A 23,148-nucleotide genomic window follows, 5' to 3' on the forward strand; every position below is an offset into this window, starting at 1 on the left:
CCCCACCCTCCAACTACAGGGGCGCAACAGCATTAGTTGAACGTGACAAGGAATGTCAACGTGTAAAGGAAGGAACTGCAGGTGCTGGTTTATACTGAAGATAAACGCAAAATGCTCAAAGAGTCAAGAGAGTTTTATTGTCATGTATCCCAGATAGGACAATGAAATTCTTGCTCAGTGGGACAGGCAGCATCTCTGGAGAGAAGGAATGGGTGTCGTTTCAGGTGGAGACCCTTCTTCAGATTCTTCTTCGACCACGAAACATCACCCATTCCTTCTCTCCAGCTCATTGCGTCCGTCTCGACTCTAGCACTTAATTCCTCGCACAGTAAGGAGCCAACTGTTGCAACGATTTTAAAAGCCAAGCCAAGGCAAAGAATTTGGCTGCCACCCGACAACCAAAATTCATTTTGTGAACACACTTTTTAAAAAGTAGAGGCAAACAATTGGGCAGCAGCCACCTGACAACCAAAATTCATTTTGTGAACACAAACTTTTTAAAAAGGCGAGGCAAACAATTGGGCAGCAGCCACTTTACAGCAGCATTCAGGGGAGTCACCATGGAGTAGACGTGCGTTCAGTGTTATTCGCAGCTCAGAGAGCCGTGACCCTCTCGCTTCCTGGGTCTAGCAGAGATTGAGTGAGGGACTACACTTCCGGGTTTTATAGTCCTTCCACCCCCCTGCCGCCAGCGGGGGCAGCAGAGAGAATGGCAAATTTAAAAAAAACATTAATATCTCTCCGATTTTTCATCGATGGGAAAAATCCACTGGTCCCGGAAGTGAGGTGGCCAAAAATGAAAGCCGTAGGTGGCGGCGTTCTCTCGGAAATCGCAGCACAGTGGGCCAAAAGCGGTCAAGATCAGACTTTTAGTAATATAGATTGAGCTTCAGTCGAGCAGATTTATTCAGTTCATTATAGAGTGATACAGCGTGGAAACAGGTTCTTAGGTCCGACGATCCTTGTCACTGTTTTTCCTGAACAGCTCCGTGACGGAGGACTCTGTGATTTACGGGCTGTTCGTAGGGACAAGGTCAGACACGGACATCAAGTGCTCCTGGAAGGTCATTAATTCAGTGAAAGATGCTCTTTGGTCGGCCAAGTTTTATTGGCCTCCCAGCAGAGCAAGATGTCCGTCGGGGAATGTTACCGACTGGCCCGCTTCAGACTGCAGGAGTACGTGCTGAGCGACGCACTGAAGCTCGGTGCAGCCAATGCCAAGGCTCTGTGGAGGAGGACCATAGTCTAGGGTCCTTCCCCTGCTAGACATTGGGGGACAGAATCTGCTGGAGATGCCCCTCAAACGAGGGAATGGATTTCACCCCAGGATCATATTGTTAATATTGGCCAAAATAAAGATAATATAAAATGGAGCATCTTTGCATCTGCAGGGCCTGATTGGTCAATTTCTGGGTAAAAGTGCAAGCTGCGAGCTGGCGCCAGCTAGTCTGAACCCTAGATTGATATGCAAGATGGTGGAAAGATCCAGATGTCCTGTCTATTGTTAAATGTATGAGGACTTTGCAGAAGAGCTCAAAGGTGTTGCAGATGCATTAGCAGGATTGGCCGACTGCAGAACGGTTGTAAATACTGTTAATAATGTTGCAGGGTGTTTGTGTTACTGTTTAATGATTGGCTGAAGTGTGAAGCCTTGTTTGAATTGTTTATACTCCCGGGAGAATGTTGCATTATTTAATTAATTGACTTCCTTCCGAAAGCTTCTGTAGAAACATTATTATGGAGTGCTTTGTAATTAGGTTCGGGAACTGTCAATAACACTTTAATGTAATCAATATCTGTGATTGGTTTGTAGGGGTTACCACCCCCATGTAGATCTGCCCCACAGGGTTCGATGACCTATAAAAGGTAACCCCCCCCCCCCCCAAGAGGTTTGTTGTCGATCTTCTGGAGGAGCGCTTGGGCTTGCATAACCTTTTGGAGGTGTCTGCTTGCACGAGGCTGAAGGCCTTGGACAAGCAGAGACAAGGATCGATCCCGCGGTGTGGTTAGGTATTGTATAGGGGATTTGTTACTGTTTCATAAAATAAAGTTTAGTGGTCCAGTGCTTGACTCTGTGTTTACTGAACTAGACTAAGGGGGAGGGGGAGGGGGGGGGGGGGTTAGCTCTAGGAGCATAATTACAATATGAATGGCAAGGGTGCCTGGTATAAATATGGTCAGAGCGGCACAGTGGCGCAGCGGTAGAGTAGCTGCCTTATGGCACCAGTGACCAGGGCTCGATCCTGACTACGGGCGCTGTCTGCATGGAGTTTGTAAGTTTTCCCTGTGACTTGCCTGGGATTTTTCCGGGTGCTCCTGTTTCCTCCCACATACCAAAGACTTGCAGGTAGGTAGGTCAATTAATTGGCTTCTGTAAATTGTCCCTGGTGTGCAGGATACAACTGGTACATGGGTTGGTCGACGCGGACTCGGTGGGCCAAAGGGCTTGTTTCTGCGCTGTACCTCTAAAAAACTAAATCTAAAGTATGAAACTGTGTGGGAAGGAACTGCAGATACTGGTTTGCATTGAAGATTGACACGAAATGCTGGAGTAACTCACTCGAAACCTCACACATTCCTTTTCTCCAGAGATGCTGCCTATCTCGCTGAGTTATTCCAGCTTTTTGTGTCTATCTTTAAAGTATGAAGCTGTTTTATTGTTTGTTCAAGGCTAACCCAGCTCTTATCAGCATTTTTTCAATGATCTCTTTGATGACAATTAAAGTAATCTAATTAAGTGTAGGAAACGCAAACATTCCTTGTTGACGCATTGAACGAAATTGAATGAGTTCTCAACAAATAGACAATTGAATTGATGAATGGGGTCAACAAACTAAAGATTGCTCAGACTGGAGAGACAAAGCAAGTGACAAGAACGAAAAAATGCATAATACATCTCCAGGTGTAAATGCAGTGATCAGAAAGTGAAAGACATGGTCAGATCTAATCTATTTGACCACTTAAACCATGCAGACAGACAGATAGATGTTATCATATTTAGATTAATGTTTAAGAAAGAACTGCAGATGTTGGTAAAATCGAAGGTAGACATAAAATGCTGGAGAAACTCAGCGGGTGAGGCAGCATCTATGGAGCGAAGGAATAGGCGACGTTTCGGGTCGAGACCCTTCTTCAGCCTGTATTAATTGGCTAACTAAACTTAGACTAATGATGGTTTCTGTATTGTGTAGGAATGATATGCAGATTCTGGTTTACACCGAAGATAGACCTTCTCCACTGCCAACAATGAACCATTGTGGGCCCCACCATTCCTGGATCATCGTCGCTGGCTTTGATTTGTCCTTTTGCATAGCTTTGTTCCTTTGTTCTATGTACCTTTTTATATCTCTCACTTCCCTCTCCCCTGACTATCAGTCTGAAGACGGGTCTCGACCCGAAATGTCACCTGTTCCTTTTTCTCCAGAGATGCTGCCTGACCCTCTTGAGTTACTTCAGCATTTTCGTGTCCATCTCCACTGTCTCTGTATCCGCCTGTTGCCTCAGAATGTGCTACCCAGGCTGTCCAACATTGCCTTTTAAGATCATGGTGCTTTCTATTACAATAGACAATAGGTGCAGGAGTAGGCCATTCGGCCCTTCGAGCCAGTACCGCCATTCACTGAGATCATGGCTGATCATCCACAATCAGTACCCTGTTCCTGCCTTCTCCTCATATCCCCTGGCTCCGCTATCTTTAAGAGCTCTATCTTATGCCCCTGTCCCACTTAGGAAACCTGAACGGAAACCTCTGGAGACTTTGCGCCCCACCCCACCCAAGGTTTCCGTGCGGTTCCCGGAGGTTGCAGGTGGTTGCCAGAGGTTGCAGGTAGTGGAAGCAGGTAGGGAGACTGACAAAAACCTCCGGGAACCGCACGGAAACCATGGGTGGGGCACAAAGTCTCCAGAGGTTTCCGTTCAGGTTTCCTAAGTGGGACAGGGGCATAACTCTCTCTTGAAAGCATCCAGAGAATTGGCCTCCACTGCCTTCTGAGGCAGAGAATTCCACAGATTCACAACTCTCTGGGTGAAAATGTTTTTCCTCATCCCTGTTCTAAATGGTCAACCCCTTATTCTTACATCTCAGTGCGCCTGTGAAGCAATTCTAAACCCCATGCTGCCGCTAATATCTCAGGCCAGGCATTTCACATCCGAACAAGCGCCGGGTTAAACCCCTCTGTCTTAGAGATAGAATGAAAGATGATAGACACAAAAAGCTGGAGTAACTCAGCGGAACAGGCAACATCTCTGTAGGGAAGGAACGGGCGACGTTTCGGGTCGAGACCCTTCTTCAGGCTCGACCCGAAAGGTCACTCATTCCTACTCTCCAGAGATGCTGCCTGGTCCCGCTGAGTTACTGCAGCATTTTGTGTCTATCTTGGCTTTTAAACCAGCATCTAAAAATCGAAGGTAGACAAAAAATGCTGGAGAAACTCAGCGGGTGAGGCAGCATCTATGGAGAGAAGGAATAGGCGACGTTTCGGGTCTCTCCATAGATGCTGCCTCACCCGCTGAGTTTCTCCAGCATTTTGTGTCTACGTTCGCTTTTGCCGGTTCACTAAGGGCCTTAGATCAATCCAAGACGCCATCATTAATGGCACCACATTTTTGTTTAAGTGTCTACTTAAACAATGCCTTCCGTCTGGTCAGTCCGTGTTTTAAAAAAAAAGTAAATCAAGTGCCTATTCACTCCAGTCTAAGGTATTAAAGTTGCGTTGTCTTATTTCTGTGCGCTGGGGGCTGCAAGCTAGCCAGTGGCACTCTGCACCTGTTTCTGATGATGAGCCTGTCTGCATGTAATGACTGATTTTTTTTTTGCCTATTCTCTTTGATGTAACCTGACCCGCGCATTTCCATATTATGGGATTTGCGGCTTATAAAACCACATTTGAAGCACGTGCAAATCAAAAATAACCCGGGGGGGGGGAGGTCGCGGGAAGGAGAAAGGTCGCGTTTGCCATTGAATATGCAAAATATGTAGAGTAATGAGGGTGATTTAGAGCGCAACGATGGGCGTGCTGAAAGACTGAAGCCGGGACAATGATTACCATCCAGCCCCGTGCATCGGTTAGAGTCCGATGTAATATTCCCGATGTTGGGGAAGTCCAGAGTCAACATGTTCCCGATGTTGGGGGAGTCCAGAGTCAACATGTTCCCGATGTTGGGGGAGTCCAGAACCAGGGGCCACAGTTTAAGAATAAGAAGTAAACCATTTAGAACGGAGACGAGGAAACACTTTTTCTCACAGAGTGGTGAGTCTGTGGAATTCTCTGCCTCTGAGGGCGGTGGAGGCCGGTTCTCTGGATGCTTTCAAGAGAGAGCTGGATAGGGCTCTTAAAATTAGTGGAGTCAGTGGATATGGGGAGAAGGCAGGAACGGGATACTGATTGGGGATGATCAGCCATGATCACATTGAATGGCGGTGCTGGCTGGAAGGGCCGAATGGCCTACTCCTGCACCTATTGTCTATTGTCTAATAGAAATACCTGGAACACAATTTAAAAAGAAAACAGAGAATAAATAGCAGGGCAGCAGCTTCCAACATCACCAGGAGTTGGAATGTTATTAACGCCGGAAGAAAACTGCGGATGCTGGGTGGTTCACACCGAAGGAAGGTGGACACACAAAACTGGAGTAACTCAGCGGCTCAGGCAGCATCTCTGACCGTCTTTCCTGACTGCTATTTATATGTTCAAGAAGGAACTGCAGATGCTGGAAAATCGAAGGTAGACAAAAGTGCTGGAGAAACTCAGCAGGTGAGGCAGCATCTATGGAGGGGACGAGGAGAACTTCTTCAAAGTAGGCATACCAAAGTAGGCTATTTATATTATGACTTACCTCAACTCCTTTTCTCCAGCGATGCTGCCCAAAGATCTTTGATGCTGCCTGACTCGCTGAGTTACTCCAGCACGTTGTGTATTAACTAGCATCTGCAGTTCTTTGCTTATAAGTTATGATACTCATACTTACTGTATTAGCCAAGAATGTTTTGCAACATACGAGGGACTTGATACAGTCACACTAATAAAAAGCAACAGGACACACAAAATACATTTTAACACATATCATCACGATTGGACGCCACAATGCATTATCTTGTGGGAAAGAAAATAACCCCAAGAGTATTGGAAGCAAGGAACTACAGATGCTGATTAATTTTGTTTAAAAGACACAATAGACAATAGGTGCAGGAGTAGGCCATTCGGCCCTTCGAGCCAGCACCGCCATTCAATGTGATCATGGCTAATCATCCCCAATCAGTACCCCGTTCCTGCCTTCTCCCCATATCCCCTGATTCCGCTATCTTTAAGAGCCCTATCTAGCTCTCTCTTAAAAGTATTCAGAGAACTGGTCTCCACCACCCTCTGAGGCAGAGAATTCCACATACTCACAACTCACAACACAAAGTGCTGAAGTAAATCTTTGTGTGTAACTTCAGTGTAAAGCAGCATGTGCAGTTCCTTCCTATTAAACTAATCTTTGTTTGGGCATTAAACTAAGTTTCACGACCTATAGATTGTTGTTATACCCCCCCCCCCCCCCTTCCCGGACTATGAATTTATGATATCTGTGTGTATATATTCACAAATTCCTTATCAATCAGCGGGTGGTGTGTATATAGAACGAGCTGCTAGAGAAGGTCGTTGGGAAGCAGGGGTGGCACAGTAGCGCAGCGGTAGAGTTGCTGCCTCACTGCGACTGAGTCCTGGGTTCGATCCTGACCTCGGGTGCTGTCTGTACGGAGTTTGCACGTTCTCCCTGTGGCCGCATGGGTTTTCGCCAGGTGCTCCGGTTTCCTCCCACGCTCCAAAAATGTGCAGGTTTAGTATTAGGTTTGTTTAGAGATACAAGGTGGAAACTTCATCCCACCGAGCCCACGCTGACCAGCGATCACCTGCACACTACTTCTCTGCCCTACACACGTACGGCAATTTACAGAAGCCAAATACCTGCACGTCTTTGGAATGTGAGAGGCGTACAACATGGAACCAGGCCCTTCGGCCCATCGAGTCCACGCCGACCATCGATCACCCGTTCACGCTAGCTCTATGTTATCATTGCTATATTCTAGCCACTCCCTACCCACCAGGAGCAATTTACAGAGGGCCTATTAACCTACAAACCCCCTCATCTTTGGGATGTGGGTGGAAACCACAGTGACCCATAGAGTCACAGGGAGAACGTACAAACTCCATCACAGACGGAAGCCGAGGTCAGGATCGAACCGGGGTCTTTGTCGCTGTGAGGCGGCAGCTCTACCCGCTGCGCCACCGCGCCGCCCATGTTGTCGTACCATTCTGAGACGTTCAGCCATCACAGTGCAATAACTAAAAGAATATAGGAAGGAACTGCAGATGCTGGTTTAAACCGAAGATAGACACAAAAAGCTGCAGTAGCTCTAGCGGGACAGGCAGCATCTCTGGAGAGAAGGAATGGGTGACGTTTTGGGTCGAGACCCATCTCCAGCATCGGTCTCAGAGAGCCATGTAGACGCAGTTATGAGTGAGTTTTCTGAAGCACAATAGCTGGCACAAACACCCTGGTAATTCCAACCACATTTTGTTGCCACTGTGGATGCACGGCTGCAGCGTGGAGTCTGGTCTGACTTACGGAGAGCAATCATTTTGTGAGATATCGGACGGCTGCTGATCCCATGTAAGTAATTCCCAGCTAAACTTACCACCTTCCGCAGAGGCAGAGAAAAAAAGTGAGGTGAAAATTGCATTTAATGTCAGCATTCAAATTCTCCTTCCTTATTCCTTGTTTCCAATATCCATTCTTTTTGTTTAGTTTAGATTGTTATTGTCACGTGTACCGAGGTACAGTGAAAGGCCTTTGTTTGCGCGTTATCCAGTCAAAGCAACTTCTATACATGAATACATGCAAGCCGTCCACAGTGTACTGATAAAGGTGAAAAGGGTAAGGTAGACGAAAATGCTGGAGAAACTCAGCGGGTGAGGCAGCATCTATGGAGCGAAGGAATAAGGTTCATTTATTGTCACATACACCAATTGGTGTAGTGAAATTTCACTGGCCAGGTCAGTCATACAATTTAAAAAAGCAACAGACTCAAAAACACATTTTAATATGAATATCCATCACAGTGACTCATGCACATTCCTCACTGTGATGGAAGGCGAAATAAAGTTCAAGTCCTTCCCTTTCTGTTCTTCCTTGGTCGGGGGCCTCGAGCCCCCGGTTGACGGGACGGTCTTGAGTCCCGTAGCCGGTGGCGTTCGGGCCCTCCTCGTCGAGGCGTTCGGCTCCTGCATCGGGGGAGTTGTCAGCTTCCCCCTACGCCGGGCGATCGAACCTCGCGTCGGGGCTGGACGAACCTTCTGCGGCGTTAGAGCCCCCGACTAGCCTCACCCGACACTGCGAGCCCTTGATGGTAAGTCCGCAAGCCGCAGTGGGAGCGATCCCAGGCAAGGGATCCGCTCCAATGGTAAGTCCGCGCCCCGCGGTGGGGCTCACGTCAGTCCGAGACAGCTTTTCAACTCCAGCGATGGTAGGCCGGAGAATGTGTTCCGAAACTTGATCACCTCTCCAGGAAGGTAAGAACCTGGTAAAAAAAGTTTCCCCCTCCCCCCCCCCCACATAAAACAAACAGAAGAACATTAAATAGCAATGTTACAAAATTTTGAGATTTTATAAATCAAGTCTGCAATTTATCCCATCAGATAAAGCATAAAAATAAGTTTAATTTGACACCTAATTCACTTTCATATCTCAAGTATTTAAAAAGTTATGGCCATTTTCATACTCGGAAATTAGCATCTTGTTCCCTATTGATTTTCTATGGACATAACAACAAAGCTGTGATCGTGGACAGTCAAAAGCCCATAACTATCTTAAAAATTAAGAGAACTGAATGAAATTTTCAGTTATCATAGATTGAAGCATGCTGAAACAAATATAAAATAATCTTACTTGGATGACCTGAAATTAAAGCATATAATTAGTTAGTCACCTAATTGTAGCTAATTCCAAACTTCAATTACTAGATTTAAACATCTATCCATTTCTTAATAAATGATTAACATTTTTAAATAGCCTAAGTGTCCAAATAATATTCACAAACAATTCACAATAAAACACGATTTTAAAATCTCATTTACATTAATTTAAAGGCCAAATGGAAGGAATTTAGTGTTTAATTGCTGTAAATTAAAGTCCATTTAAATCAGCTTTCTAGTGGGATCCTGTGAACGCGCTGGTTTAGAACGTTCACATTGCGGTAGATTTGTGCCCCAAATGCCCAGAAAAATACTGCGGGATATAATGGGCCCAAAATTAGCTAATCGCAACATTAAACTTTGATTAAAGGGATCTTAAGAAGCCCTTTTTAACGTAAAAATAAACAGCCTACCTTCCGTTGTCCCCTGTATGAGATCTGGCCCGTTGTCGGCGGTCGGGGGTTTAGAGGTTAATTTTTAACCTACTATAACAATTAAATAAACCCCTTAAAACTAATAATAGCTCAAGCGAGGGAATCTTCCAGCGATTTTTCGTTAATAATTAACTAGGCTGAAAAACCTCGATTTGAACAGCTTAGGGAAAATCGCGTTTTAAACCTGCCCCCCTCTAAACGGCGCCAAAATCGCGCACACGGGCTGGGACAGATTTTCAGCGACGCTTCAGGTACTTCAGGTACGTTTTGCAACATACCTACATTAAAACAAACATTAAACAAACACTAAAAATAACAAAAAGGATGAAAAAACGAACAGACTGCCGGTGGGGCTGCCATCTCCCTCCTCCGGCGCCCCCTGGAATAGGTGACGTTTCGGGTCGAGATCCTTCTTCAGACGTTCTAAAGGTTAAAAGGATACAACGTTCAGTATAGTTTTAGTTTGGTCTTGTGCTCAAGCAACTGGAAGCCTGTGTCAGTGGCAGAACAGCAGCCAGCAGCTTCGAGGATCGGCGTGTAGAGGGCTGACCAAAGCCAGGGAGAGGAGAAAGGCTGCCGCCCAAAAGCTGCCAGCGATGACCTTCATCTGTCCCCACTGCCCTCGAGTGTGCGCTTCATGAATTGGACTCGTGAGCCGGGTCAGAACTCACCAGAATTGAGACTGCACAAGCCGCTATCGCCGATACCGACGGGCCAGCACCACTAGTTTAGTTTAGTTTAGTTTAGTGTATGGTCACATGTGGATTGTCACCTTGTCGTGGTGGAGAAGCTTGTGTGGTCCTGAGATCCTGAGAGCGATGCCGTCTGGAGCTATGCTCCTGGTAGGGCCACCCATGGCGGTAAGGTCGAGGGGTAGGTCTCTGACAAAGAGCAATCCAACCAAGACCTCAACGGTGGAACAGGCGGAGGACGATGGCTGACCTTAGTGGAGCGTCACAACGGCTGGGAAGGCGGATGAAGGCTGCAGCAGAAAAGAGTCTCCGGTCGTCTTGGAATCCATGCCACTGGATCCTGACCCGGATCTGTCAAGGACCGAAGGGTGGCTGTCTGTGCACCAGTCTCCCCACGTTCAACAAAGTCACACACAGGCGTCCTCCATATAGGTAATAGCACCCTGGAGACACCCTTGGTCAGCCATGACCGAAGGGAGCCTAAGATGGTCACATGGACCAAGGCACAGTGAAAAGCTTTTTAGAACATTGAATTTTGATTATAGATCATTCAAAAGTCTCCAATGAGGTAGATGGGTGGTCAGGACCAGAACAGATCCCATTGTCAGTGTGCAACAGAAATAAAAATGCCAATATTGAAATTGGCTTTTAGTTTTTGTTGAACATTCACATGTTTAAACTGGAGATGAAAGTCCGATCTCCGTTCCTTGGTTTGGACTTTGGACAACTAATTGGGGCAAAAGTTGACCTGGACCAACCAAGCACCTGAGGAGTAGTTCGCTTCTGAGTCATGCGCTAAATAGTGGAGTAAAGCCCCTGTCCCAATTAGGAGACCTAAAAAGCAACCTCTGGTGACCTTGCCCGCCACCCAAGGTTTCCATGAAGTCACAGGAGGTTTTCGTCACTCTCCCTCATGGTCGAAAGTGGTTTCCGCGTGGTCGAGGCTTCATCTAGGTTGCTGCTATTTTTTCATCATGTTTAAAACCGGCCTCGACTAAAAATAGGTTGCCGTTTTAAAAATCGATAATTTTTTAGTCGCAGGTCTAGTCGAAGCCGGTTTTCTTCATAGCCGAGGAAGGTTTTCAACATATGTGTGGGAGGTGGTAGGAGGTTGCAGGTCACCTCGACCTTGATTTTTTTTTGGGTGGCGGGCAAGGTCACCAGGGTTTGCTGTTTAGGTCTCCTAAGTGGGACAGGCCCTTAACTCAGCGGGCCAGGCAGCACCTCTGGAGAGGAGGAATGGGTAATGTTTTTGGGTGGAGACCTGAAATGTTTCAGGTTCTTGACCCCGAAACATCACCCTTCCTTTTTCTACCAGAGCTGCTGCCTGGTCCCGCCGAGTTACTCCAGCACTTTGTGCCTATCTTCGGTATAAGCCAGCATCTGCAGTTCCTCCTTGCACGTTCTTGAGCAACACAACTGCGCTGCTCTCCAGTATCAGTCGTGAGTATCTGCGGAATGGGTCACGCTCTCAGCGGTTCCATTTTGTTTCCATCTGCGAAGAGTACCTTGGGATGGATTCTTGTGTGTGATGAAACAGAAGCAGGGACTGGAGCAGATTGTAATAAATGAGTGACAGCTCTCTGCTCCTGGGGTTTCCACATGTCCGAACCCATTTAAACATCTGGTTGAATTTTCCAATTAATAACACAACATGCCAAGCCACTTCGTATCATTTACCAACGTTTCCAGTTAAAGCAATCACCATCTTCATAATTTTGAATCAAGAGCCAAGAGTGTTTTATTGTCATGTGTCCCAGATAGAACAATGAAATTCTTACTTGCAGCAGCACAACACAATATGTAAACATAGTACACTGTGAACAATATATTTAGTGAGAGAAAAAGTTCAGTGTGTGCATATATACTCATACACATATATATGTTTGTATATGTGCGTGTGTGTGTATATATATATATATATATGTATATACACGCACACGTGCACACACACACGCGCACACACATGCACACACACACATACGCGCACACACATGTACACACACACACACACACACACGCGTGCCCACACACACATACGCGCACACACGCGCGCACACATGTACACACACACACGCGTGCACACACACACGTACGTACACATGAAAAACAAACAAACAATAACTGCAATAATAACAATAATAGTCTGTGTAGTTCAGAGCTGAATGGAGGTTGCAGTGTTCACTGTGTAAGAAAGAACTGCAGATGCTGGTTTAAATTGAAAGTAGACACAAAATGCTGGAGTAACTCAGCGGGTGAGGCAGTGTCTCTGGAGAGAAGGAATGGGCGACGTTTCGGGTCAAGACCCTTAGGTGAGGCAGCATTTTGAGTCTACCTTGCAGTGTTCACTTCTGACTGGGACTGTATTAACGGCATCACCTGTCCCACCCTCAGTGGTTGCAGCCACTTTAGAGAATCTATCTGTATAGTACACCGTGCTTTCAAGGGGCTCTCAATGAGTCACTGTTCATTTCAATAGACAATAGACAATAGGTGCAGGAGTAGGCCATCGGCCCTTCGAGCCAGCACCGCCATTCAATATGATCATGGCTGATCATCCGCAATCAGTAAAATCAGCGGATTCCTGTAAAATCAGCAAATCAAAACCTATGACGGCAAAGACGTGAACACATTCCTCGGATCGGAACTTGCAGCAAGCCGGGCAATATTCCCTAAAAGGAGATTCCCCAGCTTTTTTTTTGTCTACCTTTGATTTTTCCAGCATCTGCAGTTCCTTCTTAAACATTCCCTAAAAGGAACTCACATTTACATCCGAAAACACTCAGGTCCACCGCCGCGTATTACAAGGCCATAAATATCCCGGCGAGCCAGGAGGTGAACCATTTTAGGGAAGTAGGCGCGTTGTACCTATTTAAAATATCGGGCATATTTCAGCGATGAATCTTTGGATGATTCCGTTTAAATCCTGCTTATAGTTGGATCACTTTGATCTAATATAACAGATCCCATTTAAGATGTGCTCTGACAAGATCAAATACATGTTAAATAAATGTTCCCATGAAAAAAACGGTTGGTCTTATCAGAGCTCTGCTGTACCACTTTGAGGTCAGTTGTGCTGTAGACAAACTCGAGTCGGGCTGCTTTTGAAGTGGCTATTGTAGTCTAGTACTATTTTCCAACAGCTGTGCTTTACGTTCTTGGAACCTACTCGCTAATCCCCGAGCTGACCTGTCCTACATAGCTACCAGTTTTAATTTGGATTCTTCAATGCTGCAATATTAGTCCTGAAATAGGACTATTAATGATGTTTACACCACAGGAAGGGAGGATTTTTAAAAGAGTAAAAAAAGAAGATAGACACAAAATGCTGGAGTAAAGGGGCTGTCCCACTTGGGCGACCTAATCCGCGGGTTCTGGCGAGTTTGCCCTCGACTCATACTCGCAGCATGGGCGACACAAGGTCGTAGGAGGTCTTCGTAACTCTCTTTCATGCTCGAGAGTGGTCTCCGCGTACTCGAGGCCTCAGCTAGGTCGCGGCGTTTTTATCAACGTTAAAAAATGCCCGCGAGTAAAAAAAGGTCGCCATGGAAAAAATGGATACTTTGTTAACTCGTAGGTTTAGTCGTAGTAGGTCGTGGTAGGTCGACATGTTAGTCGTAGGTAATCGAAGGTAGTCGAAGGTAGTCGTAGATAGTCTTCATCATAGTCGAAGGGAGGTCAAGGAGATCGAAGGAGGTCGTCTTCACTCTCCACTATTCGGTGTCCAATTTTCCCGAAGTTAGTCGTAGCTAGTCTTCAACATAGTTGAAGGAGGTCTTCAACATGTCATTTTTTTAAACTCTTCTAAACTCGCCAATTAGGTCGCCCAAGTGGGACAGCCCCTTAGCGGGACAGGCAGCATCTCCGGAGAGAAGGAATGGGTGGCATTTCGGGCTGAAGAGGGGCCTGAAGGAGGTTCCTCGACCCGAAACGTCACCCGTTCCTTCTCTCCAGAGATGCTGCCTGTCCCCGCTGAGTTACTCCAGCATTTTGTGCCTTATCTTCGATGTTAAACCAGCATCTGCAGTTCCTTCCTACACAAAGTGCTGGAGTAACTCAGCGGGTCAGGCAGCATCTACGGAGAGAAGGAACGGGTGACGTTTCGGGTGGAGAGGGGAACCCTTCTTCAGACTGAGAGTAAGGGGAGAGGGGAACGAGAGATATAGTGGGGGCTTGAGCATTGAGAAAACATGCATGGCTGTGGCAGTAGTTCTGGATTAAAAAGTGTTACTGTAGGAGGAGGAATCACAAGAGGGGGAGCAGCAAGACAGGGACTTGCAGAAGTCTCGCTGGAGAGAGGAGAACTTCTTCAAAGTAGGCATTCCTTGAGGAGATTTTGCAGTGGAGCAGATGAACTGTAGATGCTGTTCTACACCGAAGGTAGACACAAAAATCTGGAGTAACAAGACACTGCAGATTGAGGGTGTTGCTGTTCAAAGGGACCTGGGAATCCTTGAGCATGAACTACTCAAAGTTAACCTGCAAGGAGAGTGATTACTATGTTGGCCTTTACTGTGTGAGGAATGAAGTGCTGGAATAGAGACAGGCGCAATGAGCTGGAGTAACTCAGCGGGACAGGGAGCATCTCCGGAGAGAAGGAATGGGTGGCATTTCGGGTCTGAAGAAGAGTCTGAAGAAGGCTCTCTGCCTGAAACGTCACCCATTCCTTATCTCCAGAGAAGCTGCCTGTTCCCGCTGAGTTACTCCAGCATTTTGCGCTTATCTTCAGTGTAAACCAGCATCTGCAGTTCCTTCCTGCACAAAATGCTGGAGTAACTCAGCGGGACGAGGCAGCATCTCTAGAGAGAAGGGAGAGGGTGACGTTTCGGGTCGAGACCCTTCTTCAGACCCGAAAGATCTTCTTTTAGAGCAGAGAGACATCTTATTGACCCTGGTAAGATTTAGCTGGGGTCTTGTGTACAAATCTCCCTCTCCGGTGAGGCACATAGTCACAATGGAGCTGGTGCACCAAGTGTTGCTTGGAAAGAGGAAGCCAGCAGAGGCTGGTGTTACAGGTGGGGACAAGTCTTCTGTGAGCTAAGACTAGGCCTGTTCTAAATCCCATATCCTTCATCACCTTATCAACCCGTGCTGCTGCCAACAAGATTTAAAGAAGGCAGTGTTTACTGTTCATCAATCCATAAGTTATTGGAACAGAATTCGGCCATTTGGACACAAAGTGCTGGAGTAGCTCAGCAGGTCAGGCAGCATCCCTGGAGAACATGTGTTTAAGAAGGAACTGCAGATGCTGGAAAATCGAAGGTACACAAAAATGCTGGAGAAACTCAGCGGGTGCAGCAGCATCTATGGAGCGAAGGAAATAGGCTACATTTCGGGCCGAAACGTTGCCTATTTCCTTCGCTCCATAGATGCTGCTGCACCCGCTGAGTTTCTCCAGCATTTTTGTGTACCTTCCCTGGAGAACATGGATTGGTGACGCATCAGGTTGCGACCCATCTTCGGACTGATCGGTTTGGGAGAAGAGTAAATACACAAAGTTATAGGGGCAGAATGAGGCTATTCGGCCCATCAAGTCTACTACCATTCAATCATGGTTGATCTATCTCTCCCTCTCAACCCTATTCTCCCCATACCCCTGACACCAGTACTAATCAAGAATCTGTCCATCTCCGCCTTAAAAATATCCATTGAGTGGGCCTCCGCAGTCTTCTGTGGCGATGAATTCCGAAAATTATTAATCATTACTGCATGTATAATGTTCACACTGAGCACCCTGCTGTACATGACAATTAACTCAGAATTGAAGGACGTTCTTCGCCACAGAAGGCTGTGGAGGCCAAGTCAGTGAATATTTTTAAGGCAGAGATAGATACGGGTGTCAGGGGTTATGGGGAGAAGGCAGGAGAATGGGGTTAGGAGGGAGAGATAGATGGGAACATAAAAAATAGGTGCAGGAGGAGGCCATTCGGCCCTTCGGGCCAGCACCGACATTCATTGTGATCATGGCTGATCGTCCCCAATCAATAACCCGTGCCTGCCTTCTCCCCATATCCCTTGATTCCACCAGCCCCTAGAGCTCTATCTAACAGATCAGCCATGATTGAATGGCGGAGTAGACTTGATGGGCCGAATGGCCTAATTCTACTACAATTCCTTATGACATGACCTTATGACCTTTTGATAACTAATTTAATCTTATCAACTCAGTGAATGATCTGCACCAAACGTGATGTCTAAGAGCAATGCAGTGCAGTTATTTATTATATTTTCCCTTCCCTTTTGTGAAGTCAACACCTTTCATGTCAGCACCGCTGGCTGTGTTTCCTGTGTGAACAAGATGCAAGGGCTCATTTTTCAACAATGCATCTTATCACCGCTCACCTGAATCATCATCTCACAGCTCTCTCTCTCCGCACTACCTAGCAAGTTTGCATTGCCAGAAGTGATTGAGTGTAGGCTGATTGCAATGCAATGCTCGATTTGTACCACCTATGTCATTCCTCTCTGGCAAGAACTAACAATATTGGGGCAGTCACGGTGGCGCGGCGGTAGAGTTGCCACCTTACGGCGCCGGAGACCCGGGTTCGATCCCGACAACGGACGCTGTCTGCACGGAGTTTGCACGTTCTCCCCGTGACCTGCGTGGGTTTCCGCCGAGATCTTTGTTTTCCTCCCACACTCCAAAGACGTGCAGGTTTGTAGGTTAATTGGCTTGGTGTAAATGTAATCATTGTCCCGGGTGTGCGTAGGATGGTGTTAGTATGGGATCGCTGGTCGGCGCGGACTCGGTGGGTCGAAGGGCCTGTTTCCGCGCTGTATCTCTAAACTAAACTAAACCACAACTTCCATTGATACCGCTCCGTTGAAAGTAGCTACACATCGCAGCTTGACGTCGGTGTTGTCGGTGGTAGAGAGAGGCAGAGGGGTTTAGGAAAGAATTTCAAAGCTTAGGGCTTTTGGCAGCTGCAACACAGCCACCAATGGTGAAACGATTAAATCCAGGGACCAAAGTGAAAGAGGCAGAGGGAAGTCGTAACTACGACAGGCTGGAGGACGTAGTAAAGATAGAGGCAAAACCACGCGGAATTTTGAAATCAAGGGTGGAAGATTTATTATTGTGGTGTTGCCTCAGAACTGATATTGGGAAATAAACAAAGACTTGGTATGACTTAAGATGCGGGCAGCACAGTTTTACCTAGAATGTATGAAGAAGGAACAATTCCTCATATGTTGCAAAACTTGGCTAATAAAGTATTATTGTGATTGTGATTGTGAAAAAGCTGGAGTAACTCAGCGGTTCTGGCAGCATCTCTGGAGAAGAGGAATAGGTTTTGTTTCTTCTTTAGACCATCGAGACCCTCCTTCAGACTCTGGCATTGGACCACCCGATATTTAGATAGTCATAGAGTGATACAGTGTAGAAACAGGCCCTTCGGCCCAACTCGCCCACACTGACCAACATGTCCCAGCTACACTAGTCTCACTTGCCTGTGCTTGGTCCATATCCCTTCAATCTTGTCATATCCATGTACCTGTCTAACTGTTCCTTAAATGATGGGATAGTCCCAGCCTCAACTACCTCATCTGGCAGCTTGTTCCATACACCCACCAGCCTTTGTGTGAAAAAGTTACCCCTCAGATTCCTATTAAATCTTTTCCCCTTCACCTTGAACCTATGTCCTCTGGTCCTCGATTCACCTACTCTGGGTAAAAGACTCTGTGCATCTACCCAATTATTCCTCTCATGATTTTATACATCGTTGTCATGGCTATCCCTCACGGTCGAGGATGTTGGTCTACGTTCTGCTGTTTTATGGCCTCTCATGCCTTATTGGCTTCTGAGTCCAATCCTGGCTTTGCATCTCCCAGAACGAAGACTGCCTGTGTGCGTGTGTTTGTTTAACGTGTACTTGATGTTGCACTCCAAGACGAACACAGTCCTTCACAAATCAATCAACTCATTCCAATGGCAAGGGAACCAAGACAATTGGAGCTGATAGATCTGTTGCGGCCTTCATCCGCCTTCACAGCCGTTGAGTTCAAGATAACTTTGTCCACCTGTTCCGCCGTTGAGGTCTTGTATGTTGGATGGTTCTGGACCCTCATCCTCGACCTTACCGCCATGGGTGGCGCTACCTGAAGCTGGTGCTTCCGACGGCTTCACTCTCGGAATCATGGGGTCACGCAAGCCTCTTCACCACGACAAGAAAAAACGCTCCAAAGAGGATTTAGTACACCGCTATAAGATCTCCCCTAATCCTCCTGCGCTCCATGGAATAGAGACCCAGCCTACTCAACCTCTCCCTATAGCTCACACCCTCTAGTCCTGGCAACACCCTCATAAATCTATTCTGAACCGTTTCAAGCTTGACAATATCTTTCCAATAACATGGTGCTCAGAACTGAACACAATATTCTAAATGCAGTCTCACCAATGTCTTATACAACTGCAACATGACCTCCCAACTTCTATAGTCAATACTCTGACTGATGATGGCCAAAGTGTCAAAAGCCTTTTTGACCACCGTACCTACCTGCGACTCGACCTTCAAGGAACCATGCACCTGTACTCCTAGATCCCTCTGTTCTACAACACTCCCCAGAGGCCTACCATTTACTGTGTAGGTCCTGCCCTTGTTCGAGGTCCCAAAATGCAACACCTCACACTTCTCTGTATTAAATTCCATCAACCATTCCTCTGCCCACCTGGCCAATCGATCCAGATGCTGCTGCAATCATTCGCAACCATCTTCACTATCTGCAAAACCACTAACTTTTGTATCATCAGCAAACTTGCTAATCTTGCCCTGTATGTTCTCATCCAAATTATTGATGTAGATGACAAACAGTAACGGGCCCAGCACCGAACCCTGAGGCACACCACTAGTCACAGGCCTCCAATCTGAGAGGCAACCTTCCACCATTACCTTCTGCTTCCTTCCATGGAGCCAATTTGCTATCCATTCAGCTATCTCTCCTTGGATCCCATGCGATCTAACCTTCCAGAGCAGCCAACCATGTGGAAACTTGGCGAACGCCTTACTGATGTCCATGTACACAACATCTACAGCTCTGCCTTCATCAACCTTTTTGGTCACGTCTTCAAAAAAAATCAGATTTGTGAGACACGACCTCCCTCGTACAAAACCATGCTGATTGTCCTTAATCTGCCCTTGCCCATCCGAATGCCTGTATATCCTATCCCTCAGAATACTCTCCAGTAACTTACCAACTACAGATGTTAAGCTCACCGGCCTATAGTTCCCAGCGTTTTCCCTGCAGCCATTCTTGAAAAGAGGCACAACATTTGCCACCCTCCAGTCTTCCAGCACCTCTCCTGTATTTAAGGACCACTTGTAAATTTCAACCAGGGCTCCCGCAATTTCCTCTCTAGTTTCCCACAATGAACTCAGATATATCAGAGCAGGCCCTGGGGAGTTGTCTACCTTCAAACACGACAATACCTTCAGTACTTCTTCGACAGTAACCCCGACTGCTCGCAAGACACTTCCAACGACTGCTCCAATTTCCTCCATCCTACTGTCTTTCTCCTCAGTAAATACAGAGGTGAAATACTCATTGAGGACCTTGCCCATCTCCTGGGGCTCCACACAGAGTTGACCACTTTGATTCCTGAGAGGTCCCACTCTCTCTCTCTCTCTCTAGTTACCCTTTTATCCCTTATGTATTTGTAAAATATTTTGGGATTGTCCTTAATGCAACCCGCCAGAGGTATCTCCTGGCCCCTTTTTGCCCATCTGATCTCCTTTTTTAGTTTACTCCTTAGTTCCCAAAATTCCTCCAGGGATGCCCTTGATCCCAGCTGCCTATACCTGTCCCGTGCATCCTTCTTGCTTTTGACTAACGTCTCAATTTCCCTCGTCAGCCAAGCTTCCTTATGTTTGCCTGCTTTGCCCTTCACTCTAACGGGGACATACGTACACATCCTGAGCTTTCGTCAGCACACTTTTAAAAACATCCCACCTGGCCGATGTTCCTTTCCCCTCTAATAACCTGCTCCAGTCAACTTGAACGAGACCTTCTCTCATACCCTCAAAGTTGGCTTTGCCCTAGTTGAGCATTTTAACACGTGGACCCTCTCCGTCCCGATCCATAACTATCTTAAACCTAATCGAACTGTGGTCACTGGTCCCAAAAGGCTCCTCCACACACACACTTCATTAACTTGCCCTTCCCAATTTCCCAATACTAGATCCAGCGTTGCCCTCTCACATGTGGGGGCCTCCACATACTGCTCAAGAAAACTCTCCTGGACACTTTTGAGGAATTTCACCCCATCTAAACCCTTCGCGCTATGATTTTCCCAGTCTATATTGGGAACGTTAAAGTCCCCTACTGCAACAACCTTATTTAACCTGCAGCTGTCTGCAATCTCCCGGCACATTTGTTCTTCTAATTCCCGTTGACTATTCGGGGGTCTGTAGTACACCCCCAACAGACCCTTTCATGTTCCTCAGCTCCACCCACATGGCCTCACTAGACGAACCGCCCGTAATGTCACCTCTGAACAAAGCCGTGACATCCTCCTTAATCAACAATGCAGCCCCCCCTCCTCTTTTTCCCTCACCCCCTGTCTCTCTGAAGGAAGTCTCTGTCTCGCCAAACCTGTCCTATCCATGTACCGGTCCAATTGTTTCTTGAATATTGTGACAGTCCCAGCCTCAACCACCTCCTCTGGCAGCTTGTTCCATACACCCACCACCCTTTGTGTGGAAAAAGTTCCCATTAAATCTTTAAGAAGGAACTGCAGATGCTGGAAAATCGAAGGTAGACAAAAATGCTGGAGAAACTCAGCGGGTGCAGCAGCATCTATGGAGCGAAGGAAATAGGCAACGTTTCGTCCCGAAACGTTGCCTATTTCCTTCACTCCATAGATGCTGCTGCACCCGCTGAGTTTCTCCAGCAATTTTGTGTACCTCCCATTAAATCCTTTCCCCTTCACCTAAATCCATGTACTCTGGTCCTCGATTCACCTACTCTGGGCAAGAGACTCTGTGCATCTACTCGATTATTCCTCTCATGATCTTATACACCTTATACATCTTGTACACCTTATACACCTTATACATCTTGTACACCTTATACACCTTATACATCTTATCCACCTCATGATGCTGCCTGACCCGCTGAGTTACTTCAGCACTTTCTGTTTTTTTAAAGAGTTTTAAGAGGCCCAGAGTGGAAACAGGCCCTTCTTTGGCCCACCGTGTCCACACCAGCCATCGACCACCTCTATACTAGTTCTATGTTAAGCATAGAACTATCCTATCCATGCATAGAACTGTCTATCGCACCCTACACACTAGGGGCAGTTTACAGAGGCCCATTTACCTGCAAACCTGCACGTCTTTGGAATGTGAGAGGAATCCGGAGGTCACTGGGAGATGGCACAGACACAGCACCCGCAGTCAGGATGGAACCCGGGTGGGTCTCTGGCGGTGTGTGGCAGCAACTCTACCGCTGCGCCACCGTACCAAGAGGGTTTATTGCCATGTGTCCCAGATAGGACAATGAAATTCTTGCTTGCTGCAGCACGACAGAATATTTTAGGCATAAATACAGAACAGATCAGTGTGTCCATGTACCATAGACCATATATATATACACATAAATAAACAGATAAAGTGCAATAGACTGTTACAGTTCAGAGTTTGTTTGAAGTTGTGTTTAATAGTCTGATGGCTGTGGGGAAGTAGCTGTTCCTGAACCTGGATGTTGCAGATTTCAGGCTCCTGTACCTTCTACCTGATGGCAGCGGGGAGATGAGAGTGTGGCCAGGATGGTGTGGGTCCTTGATGATGCTGCCAGCCTTTTTGAGGCAGCGACTGCGATAGATCCCCTCGATGGTGGGGAGGTCAGAGCCGATGATGGACTGGGCAGTGGTCACAACTTTTTGCAGCCTTTTCTGCTCCTGGACGCTCAAGTTGCCGAACCAAGCCACGATGCAACCGGTCAGCATGCTCTCTACTGTGCACCTGTAGAAGTTCGAGAGAGTCCTCCTTGACATACCGACTCTCCGTGATCTTCTCAGGAAGTAGAGGCGCTGATGTGCTTTCTTTATAATTGCATCAGTGTGCTGGGGCCAGGATAGATCTTTGGAAATGTGCACGCCCAGGAATTTGAAGTTCTTGACCCTTTCCACCATCGACCTGTTGATATAAACGGGACTGTGGGTCCCCATCCTACCCCTTCCGAATTCCACAATCAGTTTCTTAGTTTTGCTGGTGTTGAGAGTCAGTGCTATAGCCAGTGACCTACAGCAACGATAAGGCATGATGTGGCTGAGTTGGAGATCGAGGGGGAGATGCGACCAATGTACGAGGGACCTTTGGGAAGTCGAGGGTAGATTAGTTGATTCATGGGTTGAGTTGGAGTTTGAAGATGGCTCACAGAGACTCCTGGAGGCCAAATGGGAGCAATGCGCCAAAGCCCACATGACTCTAATTAATAGTTTGAAAGATACAGCATGGAAACAGGCCCTTCGGCCCACCGAGTCCATGCCAACCATCGACCATCCGCTCATATCCGTTCCGTTTACAGTGAGTTTAGCTTGGAGACACAATTTTGGAAATAGGCCCTTCGGCCCATTGAAACCACTGATCACCCATTCACTGTCGTTCTATGTTATCCCACTTTCTCATTCACTCCCGACACACTAAGGGCTCAAGTGGCCAGCAGGGTCGGTGGGCCGAAGGGCCTACTTCCACGCTGTACCGTGTACTCTACAGACGGCACGGTGGCGCAGCTGTACAGTTGCTGCCTTACAGCGCCGGAGACCTGGGTTCGATCCTGCCTACGGGCGCTGTCTGTATGGAGTTTGTACGATCCCCCCCGTGACCGCATGGGGTTTCTCTGAGATCTTCGGTTTCCTCCCACACTCCAAAGACGTACAAGTTTGTGGGTTAATTTGCTTGGTATAAGTGTAAATTGTCCCTAGTTTGTGTAAGACAGTGTTAATGTGCGGGGATCGCTGGTCGGCATGGACTCAGTGGGCCGAAGGGTCACTGTATCTCTAAACTAAACTAAAAAAATCTCTAAAGTCTAAAGGAATTTAATACATTTGGATCTCTTATAGAGTGTGTCTGA

This window comes from Amblyraja radiata, chromosome 26 (assembly GCF_010909765.2).
Source record: "Amblyraja radiata isolate CabotCenter1 chromosome 26, sAmbRad1.1.pri, whole genome shotgun sequence".
Taxonomy (NCBI): domain Eukaryota; kingdom Metazoa; phylum Chordata; class Chondrichthyes; order Rajiformes; family Rajidae; genus Amblyraja; species Amblyraja radiata.